Source organism: Balaenoptera ricei, chromosome 17 (assembly GCF_028023285.1).
Source record: "Balaenoptera ricei isolate mBalRic1 chromosome 17, mBalRic1.hap2, whole genome shotgun sequence".
Classification (NCBI taxonomy): domain Eukaryota; kingdom Metazoa; phylum Chordata; class Mammalia; order Artiodactyla; family Balaenopteridae; genus Balaenoptera; species Balaenoptera ricei.
The window spans coordinates 77,017,858-77,033,157 of record NC_082655.1 but is presented as its reverse complement, the minus strand read 5'-3'; the positions used below and the strand labels follow the sequence as shown (position 1 = coordinate 77,033,157).

At 46.9% G+C, this 15,300-nt stretch overlaps 1 protein-coding gene across 4 annotated transcripts in view; it reads left to right on the top strand.

The window, feature by feature from the left end:
- Positions 1-15,300, top strand: part of FAM110B (family with sequence similarity 110 member B) — a 102,179-nt gene that overhangs the window by 39,494 nt on the left and 47,385 nt on the right. For 3 of the 4 annotated variants that reach the window (XM_059901213.1, XM_059901216.1, XM_059901215.1), the window contains one exon: positions 4,497-4,585. The exons of the other annotated variant lie outside the window; for it this stretch is intronic. The gene's annotated coding sequence lies outside the window, so the exon portion shown is untranslated. The remainder of the gene's footprint in view (positions 1-4,496; positions 4,586-15,300) is intronic. 4 annotated transcript variants of the gene reach the window in all.

Sequence of the window (15,300 nt, the reverse complement as noted above, 5' to 3'; positions counted from 1 at the left end):
GAGTTCGGAGAAATACACTTTAATTAGGACAGAGCAGCGGGTCTCCTGGTGTCAACGCAGGGTCTCAGCAGAAGTAATGCCCATTGTTTCTTCAAAGATGTGTGCAGCCTTCATTTTGGATGGTTCTCTTTGTTTCCCCTTCTGTAGTTTTCATGAAGCCTTTTTCATATAGAGGATGGTAGCATATCCCGTTCTGCCAGAAACACTTCTCGGTGTGTATTCGGCCTGTGCTGAACAGAATTTTTGACTCGGGCTTTGTTTAACAAGGATGTTGTTTCGGGAGTTGAAATCACAGAAGGTGGGGTTCTCACCACTTTGACTTATGTTTGACAACATTTTAAAATTTCTATTCATGGTCGCCTGGATGATTTTCCAAATCAAACAATAAATAATCTTGAATTCTGTGATAAAGATGATACATTCGGAAGGAAAAATATTTAAACGGCCAAGGCTGAGCTTAAAGGAATGCAAACAAATGCAATGCGAGTGTCTGCTTCTCAGCGTACCTTCTCCGCAGAGTTCTGTTTTATTCGGGAAGAGCCCCTTGCCACCATTTAGCCCTCAGACTTAGATATTGATGTCCTCACCGTGTGAGACGGTGGAGACCACAGAAACTTGTGTGTTAAGTCACCAGTCACACGGCTGGATGGCTGCCACCATGCGTCTGGGATCCGTGGAGAGCTCTGCTGGTATCTGAAGGCTGTCAGGAATTACCTCCCTGCTCCTGAAAAGCCAGACGTTGCCGTGTCAGAATTTGGTTAAAGCAGCTGCTTTGATTTGAAGCTAATCTGGTTCAAGGGGTTCGTCGTGTTCTTTGGTCGAGGAAAACTTCAGAATCCTAACTGTGTTTCCCTCCCCATCCGTACCCTCAGCCCCTGCGAATTCCCTCCCTCGTCCATTCCTGGGGTGTACTGTTTCTCCCAAATAACAGTTTGAAGAAAAGAACAAGGAATATTCTGAAAGTTTGTCGTTTATTGTGATAGGGTGTCGCCTGTAATAAGAAAGTCGAGTGTGGTTCATCGTCAGCCGGCCTCTGGGTTTTGAGATGCCGTGTCTGGTGAAATGGGCACTGGAGGGGGTCACCCTGCGGGGGGCACTGACTTCCTCTTTGGACGCCCCGATGACGCAAACCACGCCCCAGTCACATTTCACGAGGTTGCGTGGTGGGGGGTGGAGGGCGCAGCTCAGTTCCGGGCTTTGCTCTTCCTCACCTGCCCAGAGCCCTCCTGCCTCTTCATTCTTTGCCTGAGGTGCTCCCTGTGCAGACGTGGAAAATATCCTCCTATCCACAGACGGGCTCAGACCCTCACTTGGGGAACAGTAAACTGATGCGATCCCGTCGTTGTCTGTCCCTCTCCCTTTTCTTAATCTCGTGAAACGCTTCCTAAGTTACCCTGGTCTTAGAGCATTCTAAGAAGTCGGCTGCCTTTTAAAAGTAAATTATTGTCCAAACGCAAGCTGTGTGACTCTCCGCTGCAAGCACCGTTGTTAGGCTGTGCGTCACGGGAAGCCGTGGGAAGTGGTTCTGGCTGATGCTGATTCTCAGGGTTGGATCTTAAAAGACTTTCCGTGTCTAGAAGGAACTTCTCAAAAAGGTAAATATAAATATAACCGTGTGCGAATATTGTGTAGTAGTTTACTGTGATATCCCGGAGGGCCTTTTAACATACACTAAAGGGGCATTTTTCTAATAGCACTAAGTAAAATGTCATTCATGTTTTTGCAGAGTAACAAAATCTGCACTTTTATCTTCAGATGAATCACATCTTAACATTTTTTTTAACTACACGAAGGGGAATCGTTATGTATTTCTGAGATGAGAAAGTAAAAATAAATGTCTTGGGCACTTTAAAATTTTGTTCTCTCTCATCCTTATAATTCCATAACTTTATTGATGAATGACATTTCTGACCCATCAAAAATAGGTCTATTAGCATGAACTAGAGTATAAAGCATATAATATTTTAAAATTAAAACATTGTCTGCTATAAGAGATACTTTCTCACTTTCTCTTCTAGGGGCTTATAATCACAGCAGGAAAAATGATAATCAGTTTAAAAATGAAAAGTCCCTCCATGTAGAATATGATGTGCCACAAAGCAACTGGGCTGAACAGGGCCTGAAAGTTACAGTAAAAAGGAAGGAGTGGGGGGCAGTCCAGGCCATGGGGTGAAGAGTTGCCAGGTGGTGCCTGCAGGCGGCTCTCTGGCTGGTCCCCTGGCATCTGTGGCATCAAAAGCACTGAGGGAGGTCTGTCATTCACAATTGATAAATATTTCAGGGTCGAACCTCCAGAACCTGCCTGGGTTGGAAAAATGTTTGAGGAGCCATCAGGCCTCATCTAAGTGTGTCTAGTTTTTCTGTCATTATTTATTCTATAATTACGGGCACCTACCACGTGCTAGGTTCTGTGCTAAGCCTTAAGAAAGGAAAGAAGGCACAGCCCTATCAGCAGGAAGTGGCAGATTGTGGAGGGGAGGCCGTGAGATAAATGATAATGGGGTGCAGGGGGCAGGGGGAGGCACCCAGCCTGGGGATCCTGAGGAGGAGTGACCAGGGGTGGGGTGTGAAGACTTCAGGACAAGGGCAGTAGTGCTGGATCCAGAACTCTTTTGCACCACATACACCGCTCTTAGTGTCAAGTAGGAGTCAGGGTGGGCTGCCGACCTGGTTCCTCTTTCATATGGACTTTCAGTCTCCCTGTTGCCTTATGTGTGATCTGTAATATTAAATGTCATAAATAGGAACTGTTGTGTCTTTTCTTCCTCCTCCTAACCCTCCTCAGAATGCACACTAGATTGCTGCCTGGAAGTGTTTTTATTGCAATAGATTTATATCACGTGGGATTCGAGAAAATTTTTTAAGTGCACCCAGTAATTTAAAGATGCATCTTAAAGGCATCACAAAACACCTTCCTTACTGTTGTACCGTTAAGTAATTTAGGGATTGCTTTTGGAACTGCTTGCATTGTCAGGAGTTATCATTTGCGATGGGACGCCGGTTGACTGCTTTATTTATTTAATTAGCTCTTTTATTTATTTCAGTCATTTATTTTGTATGTGCTCATTAAAGACAAGCTTGTAAATTCTGGGCTTGGAATATAACACTCGCATTTGACCTTCCTATGATTAAGGCCTTTTGCTCTCCTTATACATTTGATGGAATTCAGACAGATTTTCAATCTTGCCAGATTTGGAGGGGAAGTCCCCCTTAAGGGTCACACACTTGCATTAGCTCTTGCCATCAGGAAAATGTCTACATGGAACAAGGCCCTGCATTTCCGATACTTTGGGGCCTGCAGTCAGAACACCGTCCAGATGCTCTAGTGTTCTGCCCTGTCAGGCTTGCACACCGACTTTTGCACAGCCCGTCAGAAGAGCAGCGTCTGTCTTTCCCTCTGTCCTTACCCCGCCCTCCTCGCTGAGCTGCAAGTATTCTCCATCAGAGCTGATTTTAGAGCCGGCAGCCAACCCTGCTGGCTTCCCGTCCCTGGCTGTTCCTTCCCAGCTGCCTTTTCTGCCCCCCTTTTAAATAGATGTTCTCCAAGGTTCTGCCCTCCGTTAGCCCCCCTGTTACCTGCACTCCATCGGTTGGTTCATCCATCGCCACAGACTCAACCGCCCCCCTGTGTGTCCGCAGGGCCCCCGCTCCAGCCACACCGGCCTCCTTGCTCCCCCTCCTCGGGGCCCCGGCCGCCCCCCTGCTCCGAGGGTGCTTCCCCCGGTAGACCCAAGGCTTGTTCCCTCAGTGCCTTCGGGATTATGCTCAAGTGTCCCCAGCTGCCATTCCAGTGGGACAGTCTAAGACAGTAGCTGTTGTATTTAGTCTCCCCTCTCTGGAGGTCAGGGAGTTGGTCTTAACCCCCAGAGCCTAGAACAGAACTTGGTCCGTAGAAAGTGCTCAGTCAGTCCTGGAGAGTGAATGAACGAATGAATGAATGAATGGCTACGGGCGTGGCAGCCTGCAGTGCCGTGAAGGGCGCCCCGGTGGCAGTCAGGAGCTCTGCCCCAGCCAGCTGGGTGGTCTGCGCTGAGCCCTCGCCCTGAGTGGGCTCTGTGTCGTGGACTGAAGTGGGGTTTGTCCCAGGTGGGCTCTAAGGCCCCTTGAGACCCTGACAGCCTGTCACTCCCCGCGCACACGCGGACCTCCGTGTGCAGAACAGCAGTTCTGAGGATGAGATGACGCCCTGTCAACCTTCGTTTGTGTGACTTCCCACAACTTGGTGTTGATATTCTTCTGTCTTTATACTTGCTATCTGCGGCTAAACGTCTCCTTCAAAAACTAGTCAAGGTGAACAAAACACTTAGCTTCTAACTGAAACGTGTATGTAAAAACTAACACAGTTTGGTTTACCTCCGTGTTCGTTATCTGTTTTTTTAAATTTATTGACCAATTTTTAAAAGAATTTTCATTTTCTGTTGTTGTATATCTTTAATACCTGCCTATTTTTGTCAAATAAAAAAGCAATAGCGATCTTTTCTTTTCTCTGTTTTTAGATATTTCGTGCAGCAGAGAGTACTTTAAGAGAGGAAGGATTCCCTGTGACTTCTGCCTGCAATCCGTAAAATACTCAGTCCTCTTTCAAGTAAGTGTATTGCTTTGCTTTGATCCATTCTGAGCAGAAGATATTGATTGTCTCTGAAAACCTATGTCATATTACACTAAGACAAAGAGGCTGAGGTTTCAGATATTTTTCTCTCTGGCAAAAAAAGAGGAGTCCCACCTTTGAGGTCCTGCAGGACCAAAATAACAGTGACGATGATTTCCTTCCCCAGGGGTTTCCGTGATATGTTGTCTGCATGTCTCCCAGCAGTTCTACTCTTTTAAGGGCTGTGTAATATTTACTAGTAATCTCCCTGGTATCTAGAAGTGCATGGATTCGAAAACAGTATCCAAAAAATGCACGTTTTTACACTCCAGTGCGAAGTACACTGTCTGTGCTTGGGGAGTGAGGTGGTGTTTTCTGGCAGCCCTAATGCTGTAGGGCCAACAGCAAATGCCTGGGAATTTGGGGCACAGAGATGTTTGCAGGATGGCCTCCCTAGGGAGGTCCCGTCAGGAGCGCAGAACCTAGATGTCAGCCAGGGGACAGACCGAGAGGGTGGGGCAGGTGTTGGAGAACAGTCAGCAGACGTGAGAATGTGTGTGTCCATAAAGGACATTGCTGGGTGCTTTGTCCCACGTCCACGCCACTGGATTCCTTCCTGATGGCAAGCCTGGAGACATCCTTTAGCCAGACCCATCTTCCCATGAAGGAGCTGAGGAAGCGGATGAGCAGTGGTCAAGGTCCAGATGGCTCCTCCCCTTTGACAGAGGGGCTGAGAGCTCAGTGTCACCAAATGAGGAAGTTGAGAATGTTTAGGAAATTGACAGACAGCTCTCCAGTTAACTCACGTGTGCAAGGACCTGACACGTGGTAAAGAGCAGCCCTTGTGAGGTCACCAAGTCTTAGCCTCGGCGCCCATGTTCCCGAGTGACCACATGCTTTGGTTTGATTGACAGCTATCCTCGAGCCTCTCTTCCAGCATCCATATGTAACGTACCATTACCTGGATAGCACGCCATGCATTTTATCGCTGTTTATCATTCCATCATGCAGAACTTTGTTGGGTAGATGGTGTTGGTCTCCTGGAATCTTAGCATCTAACTTAGGCTGACAAACAAGAATCAGCCTCTGCCAGGTGGAATTCTGCAATCTGTGGAAAGAGGGATTAAAGAAAAAGCCAACAGCACATATCAGTGAGACACACTGAAATCCATCAATCTTATCACCATGTTCCCTTATCACAGATATAAGAAGTTCTGATACGAAAGCCTTGGGCTCCTCTTGGCTGGAGGGAACTCAGCATCTCCCATCCCCAGCCCCCAGCTCGTAGAATTGCACCTCTGCACAGATGGGTTTAATGGGCGTCGTCTCCAACAGGGCCTGTCTTCCCCACTCTGCCCGTTCTAGGAGCCCACCCATCTCGATTTGCCCACAAGTGAGAGGTTTTCTGGAACATGGGACTTTCAAGTGCTAAAAGCAGGACAAGTCCCCAGCAACCAGGGGCCTCTTGTTCCCTCAGGATTCCCTGCGCCCCTCCTCCCACCCAGCTGGCTCCCGACAGCAGGTGAATTGGCAGCCCTAGTGGCCAGGAAAGAACTGCAAGGTTGAATAGACATGAGTGTAACCTCAGCTCCGCTGCATACTAACCCTGCCATTGGACTTCACCTCTAAGCCTCAGTTTCCCACGTGCCAAGTAAGAATACGAACACGCTCCTAGGGATTTGGGGAAGGTCACATGACACAGCCGCAGGCAGTGCCAGGGAGAGGGTAGGCCTGGAGAAGCAGGGGGGCCCCTCCTTCCTCCTTCCCGGACCAGATAGTGAGTTGCCTTCACAGGCATAATCGTCTTGAGCTTTGTCAATATTATTATTTGGCCAGGCCCTGCATCAGGAAGATTAGACAGGATTCAGCCCTGTCAATCATTAACGCAGTGTCTCCTGGGTTATGTAGACTCTAAATCTGGGCTCCTATGTCTGATTCTCAAGTAATGCCAGGTCTCTGTGTGCTGGTTACTTTAAATTGTTTTTATACCAGTTTCCCCTAAAGAAGATAGAAACAAACAAAAAAGCGCTCTAAAGATTGTTGTGAAAAACATAGTTTTTGTCTTATTATCCAAATGTTTCCAATTGTTTTAGGCTATTTTCACATTTAAAGTTATTTAAAACTTGTTCGTTTCTGAGTTTATAAATGACAGATAAGTCGCCTTATAAAGAATATGTATTATTATTGTCATCAACATTTTTCACCACTCCTCAATACGTGTATTTAAGGTTATTATGTTTTAAAAGTACAAGATGGGTCTTTTTAAAAAAGTGGTCCCTTCTTTTAGGAAACTCAAAAAGCAAATGCAGGCATACAATGACCTTGTAATGTGCTTTGAATCAAACTTTTGAGTTTTTTCAACCTAGAACCTCAGTCCTCCTATGTAATGTACATGTAAGTCACCTTTCAAGGGGACACACAACTACCAACCTCTGTGCATTATTCAGGTGATTGCAGTTTCAGGAAGTAAGTTACAATGTTTCCCTTGTTTTTAGTTGCTCATTATCTTAATCAAACTGAAATAATTGATAAAGTCAGTTTCTCCTGGAAAGTTGCCTTTTTCAAAACTTCTCTGGGATGGAGTTTTGTTCTTTTATAGTGTGAGTGCTGGGGACTTGAGATTGCTGGGAGCAAAAGCAGACTTGCAGTTTTGTTTGTGTGTTAAATGGTCCTGACCAAGAATACCTGCCAGCTTGCCACAAACACCTTTTCTCCCTCTCAGTGTTTCCTGAAGCTGGTCCTCCGCAGCGAGGGATCTGTTTCCCCTCCATGACTCATCTACCTTTCACGCCAGCACCTCTGACTTCTGCCTTTTCCCACATCACTTCTTTGCCAAGCGAGTGACTCAGAGCTCAGGTTCCACCAGAACCATCCGGTGGCTCCTCGAAGCCGGCTCGGCTGACCTTGAGCAGGTCTCCTGGGGCCGGGGAGAGCAGGCTGCTGCCGAGAGCCCCTGACCGGGCTCGCTGCCTTTTAAAAAAGAAGAGGGAGAGGAGGGGACGTCCTTGGGAAAAAGCAGCTGGGATTTCAGTTGTTTTATTCCCCTTGTTCACAAAGAGCCTATAGGCTTCTGGAAGGAAAGATATAAGGATATTTCCCTCTCTAAAATAAATACCCCTCCCCATGGGACTTCCCTGGTGGTCCAGTGATTAAGACTTCACCTTCCAATGCAAGGGGTGCAGGTTTGATCCCTGGTTGGGGAGCTAAGATCCCACAAGGCTCGGGGCCAAAAAAAAGCAAAAGTAAAAACAGAAGCAATATTGTAACAAACTCAATAAAGACTTAAAAAATGGTCCACACCAGAAAATCTTCAAAAACAAAATTAAAAAAATAAAATAACATAAATACCCCTGTATGCAGATTCTATTTGTGAGGATTTAACACACATTTATTATGAAGTTCAAGAAGCCACTGTTGATTACAATTTAAATTACTAAATTACTGTTTAAGTTATTTGGCATATTTAAAATGCTGTTTTTTGAAATCAAATGAAAGACAAATTCTGTAGGTTGCTGTGTGTGCATAGTTTGTTGTTGTTCACTATTAATGGCTGTTACACTTTAAGTCAGTTTACTGTCAATGGAGGCATTGCTTTTCTACAAAGACCAGCAGAAAAGTTAAGGCTGTCATCTGTGGAAGGCCTGCTCTGGGACCCCAATGCTGGAAGCGTCACGTGCCTGCAGAGAAGGTGTAGAGTCTTCATGGTGTAGACAGGGGTACAAGAATCAAAGAGGTTAACCTCATATAAAGGGCAACCATGTGACCAGACACACACTGGGTGTAGCACCCAGGTCCACTTCTTCTATCAGACCCCAGACCTTTCACACCAGTTGGTTTCTTTATAGTGATGGGGTCATAAATGGAACAGGAAAGTTGGTTGAGGGCCCCATAAGAGCATGCCCGTTAGAGAGAGAGGAGGACACCTGCTGAGGGATTAGACCTTCACATTCATTCTCCAGCCTGCTCTGTGTCTGCTGCATCCCTGCGGATTGGGAAAGCGTTTATGCGTTCTGAATACTCAGCGAAGTTCAGAAACACGGAGTGTCCTCTCCACGCTGGTCCACGCATGATAGCCCAGTGCTGTGGTCTCAGTGTGTGTGTCCCCCCTCAAATTCAAACGTTGAACTCCTGGTGGCCAGTGGGGAGGTAATTAGGAGATGGGGCCTCTGGTAGGTGCTGAAGTCCTGAGGGTGGCGCCCTCATGAATGGGAGGGATTAGTGCCCTTTACAGAAGCGGCTCCGGGGAGATGCCTTACCCCTTCCGCCACGTGAGGATGGGGCAGGGAGTCTGCAGCCCAGAGGGGGGCCTCCACCAGAACACGGCCGTGCCGGCACCGTGATCTTGGACGTCCAGCCTCCAAAACTGTGGAAAATAAACGTCTGTTGTTCATAAGCCGCCTAGTCTGTGGCGTTCTGTTATAGCAGCCTGAACATAGCAGAGACCCCTAGGATAAACCTATGTTAAATATTCAGTTCTGTTATTTTGTTACGTACCTGGGTTCATAGATAAAACAGAAACCTGAGAATCCTCCTAATCTGCGTTTCTTCTTTGGGGAATTCCTCCTGTTTAGCTGAGGAGGAGAAGCCACTTTCTCTGCCCCTGGTCTTTGGGTGGTGTTTGGACATGCTTCACGGAGCACTGGTCCATCGGTGACCAGAAATACTGATCTCTTGCCGCTACTTGAGTCTAGTGGGTCTGATTCTCTGTAGGACACACTTAAAGCTGAGTTCAACGTCATCCTTGGTCAAAGAGAGGCAGCTTTGACCAGGACGGCCAGCGGAAGGACGTTCCTCTGGAAGGACGCCCCGTGGCGTGACTCCTGGTGCTTTACCCCACGTGCCTGTATAGGCGCCAAGCTTTGCGGACCCTCCATGTGCCCCGTGCCTCGGCACTGTCATCTCGTTGTCACCAGACAGCTCCATTCCTGACTTCGCCCTCTGTTCGCGAGCCTGCCTTAGCCTTTGCTCTCAGACCAGTCCGCTTGGTAAGCAGGAAAGTCTTTTGCAGGCACTGTTTTCATCTTGTTACTCCCCTGCTCCAAAATCCTGTTTCCTCCCAGTTACCTATGGATCAGGTTTAAATTCCAGAGCCTGGCAGTTAAAGCCACCTCTCAAGTGGGATCCCCACCCTCATCAAGTATCAGTATCAGTATCCAGGGGCTTCCCTGGTGGTCCAGTGGTTAGGACTCCGAGCTTCCACTGCAGGGGGCACGGGTTCCATCCCTGGTTGGGGAACTAAGATCCCACATGCCATGCAGCATGCCCCCCCCACCAAAATTAAACCCCCAAACAAACCAAAAAAAACCCAAAAAACACAAATATCCATTTCATCATCAGAGTGTATGAGCTTTTCCTTGCCTGGAATTCCTTATCAATTCCTGTCTCCCAGAGGCTGGGAGTTCCTTTGAGGCCCATTTCAAAAGTTACTTTTTCCTTTTAAAACAAAAGTCTTGGGGAACTAAGATCCCGCAAGCTATAATGTGTGGCCCCCCCCCCAAAAAAAAAAAAAAGTCTTTTGAGCAAAATCCAAGAATTTTTACCTTTCATTCCTTCAAATTTTTTCACAATTCAATACATACTAGGTACATGTATAAGTAGTCTTGAAATTATTTTTTGCTTTAAGCGTGTATGTGATTCTCAAGTTACATGGTAAGTTGATGTAAAACTTTTCCCTTCGTGCAAAGACTGCTCGGGCTCTCAGTTGTCTGAGAGAATGAATAAACAAGCGGCACCAGGCAAGCCAGCCCGGGCGTCCACACGGCGCACCGGGAGAAGGTGGGCTGGAGTTGAAATCCGAGAGGAAACTGCGGAGCGTTTTGCCGCATTAGCAGAGTTCTGAAGACTGATTAACTTCCTGGAGAGGGATGAAGCTATTTATCAACCTGGGAAGCCCTCCACAAAAATAACAATTTTATTCAGCAACCCAGACTGGAAAGCTGTTGTCAGTTCTTAAATGTCCATAATCGAGTGACATCTGAATAGACACGTACTAACACGATCAAGAGGAAAACAACAGCATCTCCTCCGGAAGGTGAAACAGACCCACTGACAGCAAGAAGCACAAGTAGAAACTCGGTCAAAATCCCCCTCAGTTGGGGGGCTCAGTTCAGATTTCCTCCCCTGTGCGGAGACTCTTCTTATCCCTAAATCTGCGTTTATTCAGAACTTACAGATTCCTGTACTCGTGGTCCCTTCGGGCTGTGCGTGCAGTCGGGTCCTCTTTTCATTCTCTGAGGACATAAAGGGCGCTCATTAGTCTGGTTTGTGTAACGGGAAGTCGCTGCGCCTGTTTCTAGTAGATTTTAAGCGATGTGAGGGTAGGAATTATGTTTTAACTCTGTGTCTTTAGAATCCAGCACAGAATCTAACATGATAGAGGCCTGAGAACAGTCTGTGGGCTTGAACGGGACTGAAGGACGTCCTGTACGCGAAAAGGACAGTTGTGGGTTTCACGTCCGCTGTCATACAAGTGTGACAGCAGCGTCTGCGGTTACAGGACATGGCCACGCGGGGGTTCAGAGGGCCAGCAGTCCAGGAGCCGTCTCCATTGTGGAGCGTGCTGCATTGTGCTTTTGCGGAGCTGTTTATTCCTCGCCGCGTTCCTTGAGCGCCACCGGTTTGCACACGCAACAGTGGTGTCCATCAGCTGTGTACTGGGCTCACTTCACAGCTGGACGTTCAGCTCCTCTGAGTGGCCTCCAGGAGGGCCAGCCAGAGTCAGGTGCCTCATTCGGAGCCTTGGAGAGCACCTCTCTCTTACTCTTAACACCCTTTGGTGACTAAGCATTCAAATAAGAGATGCTCAGTACAATTAAGAAAAACTATATAAGCCTGTGGCTTTAAATCTCCCATTAAGAACCAGGAAATTAAGAAGACATTTTATGCCAGATCTGCAGCATTTTAGGGTTTCTCATTGCACTTTATTAGTGACACTTGACATTATGTGTGTTTGCAGTGTATCTCATTAATCTTAAATACAACGACTATGTTTCAAAGCACTTTTTGATAATTAGACATTCGCATCCAATCGATCTCTTATTTTTAAGACTATTGAAACCCGGTTTTGAAGTGCTATGTGAAGTGTTCTTAAATTTTAAACTAATACGTAGCCACTTTATTGGCACTTAGCCTCATACATAAGTAGGACGGCTGTGTGCTTCTGAGGCTATGTCGTAGAGCGCTACTTCTGTTTTCAACTTGTGCACTATTGCCGTGATGTGTGAAATACTTTACAAACCGCCTCCTTTAGTTCCCAGTCTCCTCCCAGGTCAGTACCAGAGGGTGATGCCCTACAGTGCGTTTCGGGGCTTGTGCATTTGCCAGTGAAGACGCTGGCGTGGTAACGGACGGAAGGCTCCAGAGGGTAAGGATGCACGTGATGTGGCACAAGTAGGACGTTGTGGAGCCGGGGCTTTGCCTGGCATTTACTGGGCACTTCTCAGGGGCCAGGTGCGGTGCTAAGTCCTTTATGTGCATCACCTCCAGGAGTTCTCACAGTGGGTAGCTGTTGAACAAAGCAGGTAATCACGGGGTGAGATTCGAGCCCTTGTCTGTCTGGCTGCAGATCCATCCACCTTGCCAAAGTGCGTCGAGTGTGATGGTTTGGTGTGCGCGGTGTTTCTCAGACTTTGGAGGAAAATGTTTTGTCTTTTTGTTTTTTGGTTTCTTTTTCCTATTTAGAAACTGTATTCCTTGGACAGCTTAGATTTACTGAAGGTTTCTTGGAACCACAGGAATTGCTGCAGGTGCCAACCAAAGGTTCCCCTTCCAGCGGGTTTATCACATGGCGGCCCCGGAGAGACCAGTGCTGTCCGTCACCTCTGTCCTCATCTGCGGGCCGTGATGGTTCTCCTCGTCACCGGGGACTCAGGTCACGGGCTTCGCTCCCAGCCCTCTGATCTGAGGCTACCCATCAGCAGTAGCGATTAGCTTTTTGATTACACACTTACACATTTCACAAAGTGCTTTCACTTCAACAGCCTTGAGGGGCGGGGCAACTGTAATCTCAGCTTGGCAGATGAGGCAGCAGGTGCCTGGGAGACAGTGACTTTTCAAAGTTGTGTGGTTCACACAGGAAGAACCAGGATACAAGCCCTCCTGTCTCCTGCTACATCCCGGCTCCGAAAGGAGACCTCTGCTGGGGCCGGCACCTCATGGGCCAATCTGTAGAACGAATGACTTCACCTTCATCGATAATTTTCCAGCTCTGTCCCCTCAAGTACTAGGGACTTCAAGGCTGAGGGGCGTTGAGATTTGAGGCTCTGCTCCAGCCCAGGCCCTCTGCGTCTGCCTGTTTTACACATTGATGTCCCAATGAGCTCGACTTGAGGCAAAGCTTTTGCAGCTAAAACATGCTCCAAAGACAGCTGAACCCCAAGGTTCTTACCACACTCGGGCCCAGTGCCAGTTTTTTTTTTTTTTTTAAATCAATGAAATTAATATAAACATGAGTAAATTGTCAATGGGAAAATATTATTTGGCTTACAAAATTTGTTTGCAGCTTTCCAAAAATGTATCTGTTGGGTGAGGCCAAGAGACGCCCCTCAAAGGAAAACTCCCTCCTGCGCAGCTCAGTACGGGACACCTGGTTCAAACCCAAGTCCCTCCTTCCCTGGAGTTTCGCTGCCCTCCTAGCCCTCTCCACTCCCCTAGCCACTCCAAAGAGCACCAGCCAGGTTTAAAGCATCAGGCAGCCGCTCCCTGCCCACTGGCTCCCATCACTTTCAAGGTCAAGTTCAGGCCCCCTCACCTGGATACAAGATTCCCTGAGACTGTCTGTCCACCTCTCCTGCTCTGTCTCCCTCCCTCACAGGGTTTCCCCCAGGATGGGGAAGGGACCCACGGCCCCTGTGAATGCCAGGCTCTCTCTGCCCTTGGCCTTGGGCTTGTGCCGTCCCTGCTCCTGACAGCCTCAGGAGCCTGCTCCAGGCATCCTTTCTTCCGGGACGGCTTACTGTCTTCCTTGAGCCTGTGACTTAGCCCTGCCCGCCCCTTGCAGGTGGTTTCATGGCCCCTCGTGTGCCTTCGTTCTGCACTGAAACAGACCCTTTCCATTCAAATGGAGTCTCTTCTCTCTGGTCTGTGATCTCAACGACAGCACAGATTGCAGTCATTTTTGTATCCCTCATGGTCAGAATAGCACCTGGCTCCTAGGAACAGCCCAGTAACTGTCTGCCAAAATGAGATTAAATGAAAAAGTAAATTGTATTATGGTATCTGTTTCAAGCAATGCACAGAATGTAAAATATGTAATTGCTTTATAGCTGGTATAGTCTGCTAGGATTACAGATAATGTCATAATTAATTGTAAACAATAATCACAACTTTCAGTTTTTCCATTAAAACTCATTTTACTACATGCATACATATATTCAGTGAGTCTGTATGAAACACTGGATTTCCTCACCTCCCCAGTCACTCCATAGCTGTCTTCATTATTTTACTGACTTGCTGAATTCCCAGTATCTTCAGGGCCCAAATGATGTTTTCAAGTCATGTGTCTAGTTTAGAACTCCTACAATAAAATGACATTTCCAGACAGAATGCTCCATCCTTCACAGTTAAGTGCTGAATTCAATGAAATATTCCTCTTTCTTTCCATAATGTGGTGTGTTCTCTTCGTTCTTGGAAGAGATTTGAGGAGGGATTGTGTATGTTTCTTTTTATGGGATACTATGAATATGAACACTTGGTTTCATAAACCAATTTCTATTTCTCCCATTTCCCAAAATTTAGAAACATTTATGATTCTCAGTTGATTGCGTGCCCTAGAATTTGTGTGGAAGTTTTGAAAACACTGAACACCAGTGCAGAGTTAGGCCCTCATCCTCGGAGTGAGAGGACGGGGCGGTGCAAGAGGGGAAGTAATATTTTGTCCCCAAACCATCAAGGACAGACTTTTCGGCCTTCACGCTTGCTTTTCTGTCAGAGGGCTCACAAGGTGAAACCCAGGCACATCCACTTGCTACCTTGTAAATTTGATCCCTTGTAAATCTGCGACATTTTCCCTTGTTACAACAGTTTTATCTTCTCATGGGCATAAATACTGTCTTTGACAGGAGCAGAGCCTGGTGCCATGAATATTCCTTTAGCAGTGGTGAAAACTCTGCAATAAAGCTTTGAGGTTTTAGGATGACAATCAAATGGTCCAACAAAGGGCAGGGACAAGCTGAAATAAAACCTTCACAGACGAGTGGTTTTATTTCACAGCAACTCCGTGGTCTCGATGCTGCCCATCATAGGCCGCCTCTCTTCATTGGCCCCGTGAAGCTGTGAACTTCACTGGGCAAGGATCATAAAGTATTTTGTCACTTGAAGGCCATCAGTGGCTAAGCTGTAATTTCTTCAGTTCTGAGAACGTGAGCGATCTCTCTCAACCTTATCCTTTGCGTTGGGGAATCTATTTAGTTGTTTAATGCTTAGATTTGACTGCTACTTCCCTCAGCTGTGGTGCTCAAAACGTGGTGCCTTAAACTCACAGTAATTTAGTTCTGTGATTTGATTTACTTGTGGGTGCCTTAGTTTTATGGTTTTTGCTTTCCACGAAAAAGACATAATGGAATCTGAACTCAAAGCCATGACCTCCTACTACTCAAAGTACATTTCTTTCCCTGGTCATTTTTTTTTTTTGTTATCAACACCCGTGGTTTCACTTTGCAATTATTCAATTTGGTGTGATAAATAAATTACGACCCAAATAAGGACCAAAATAA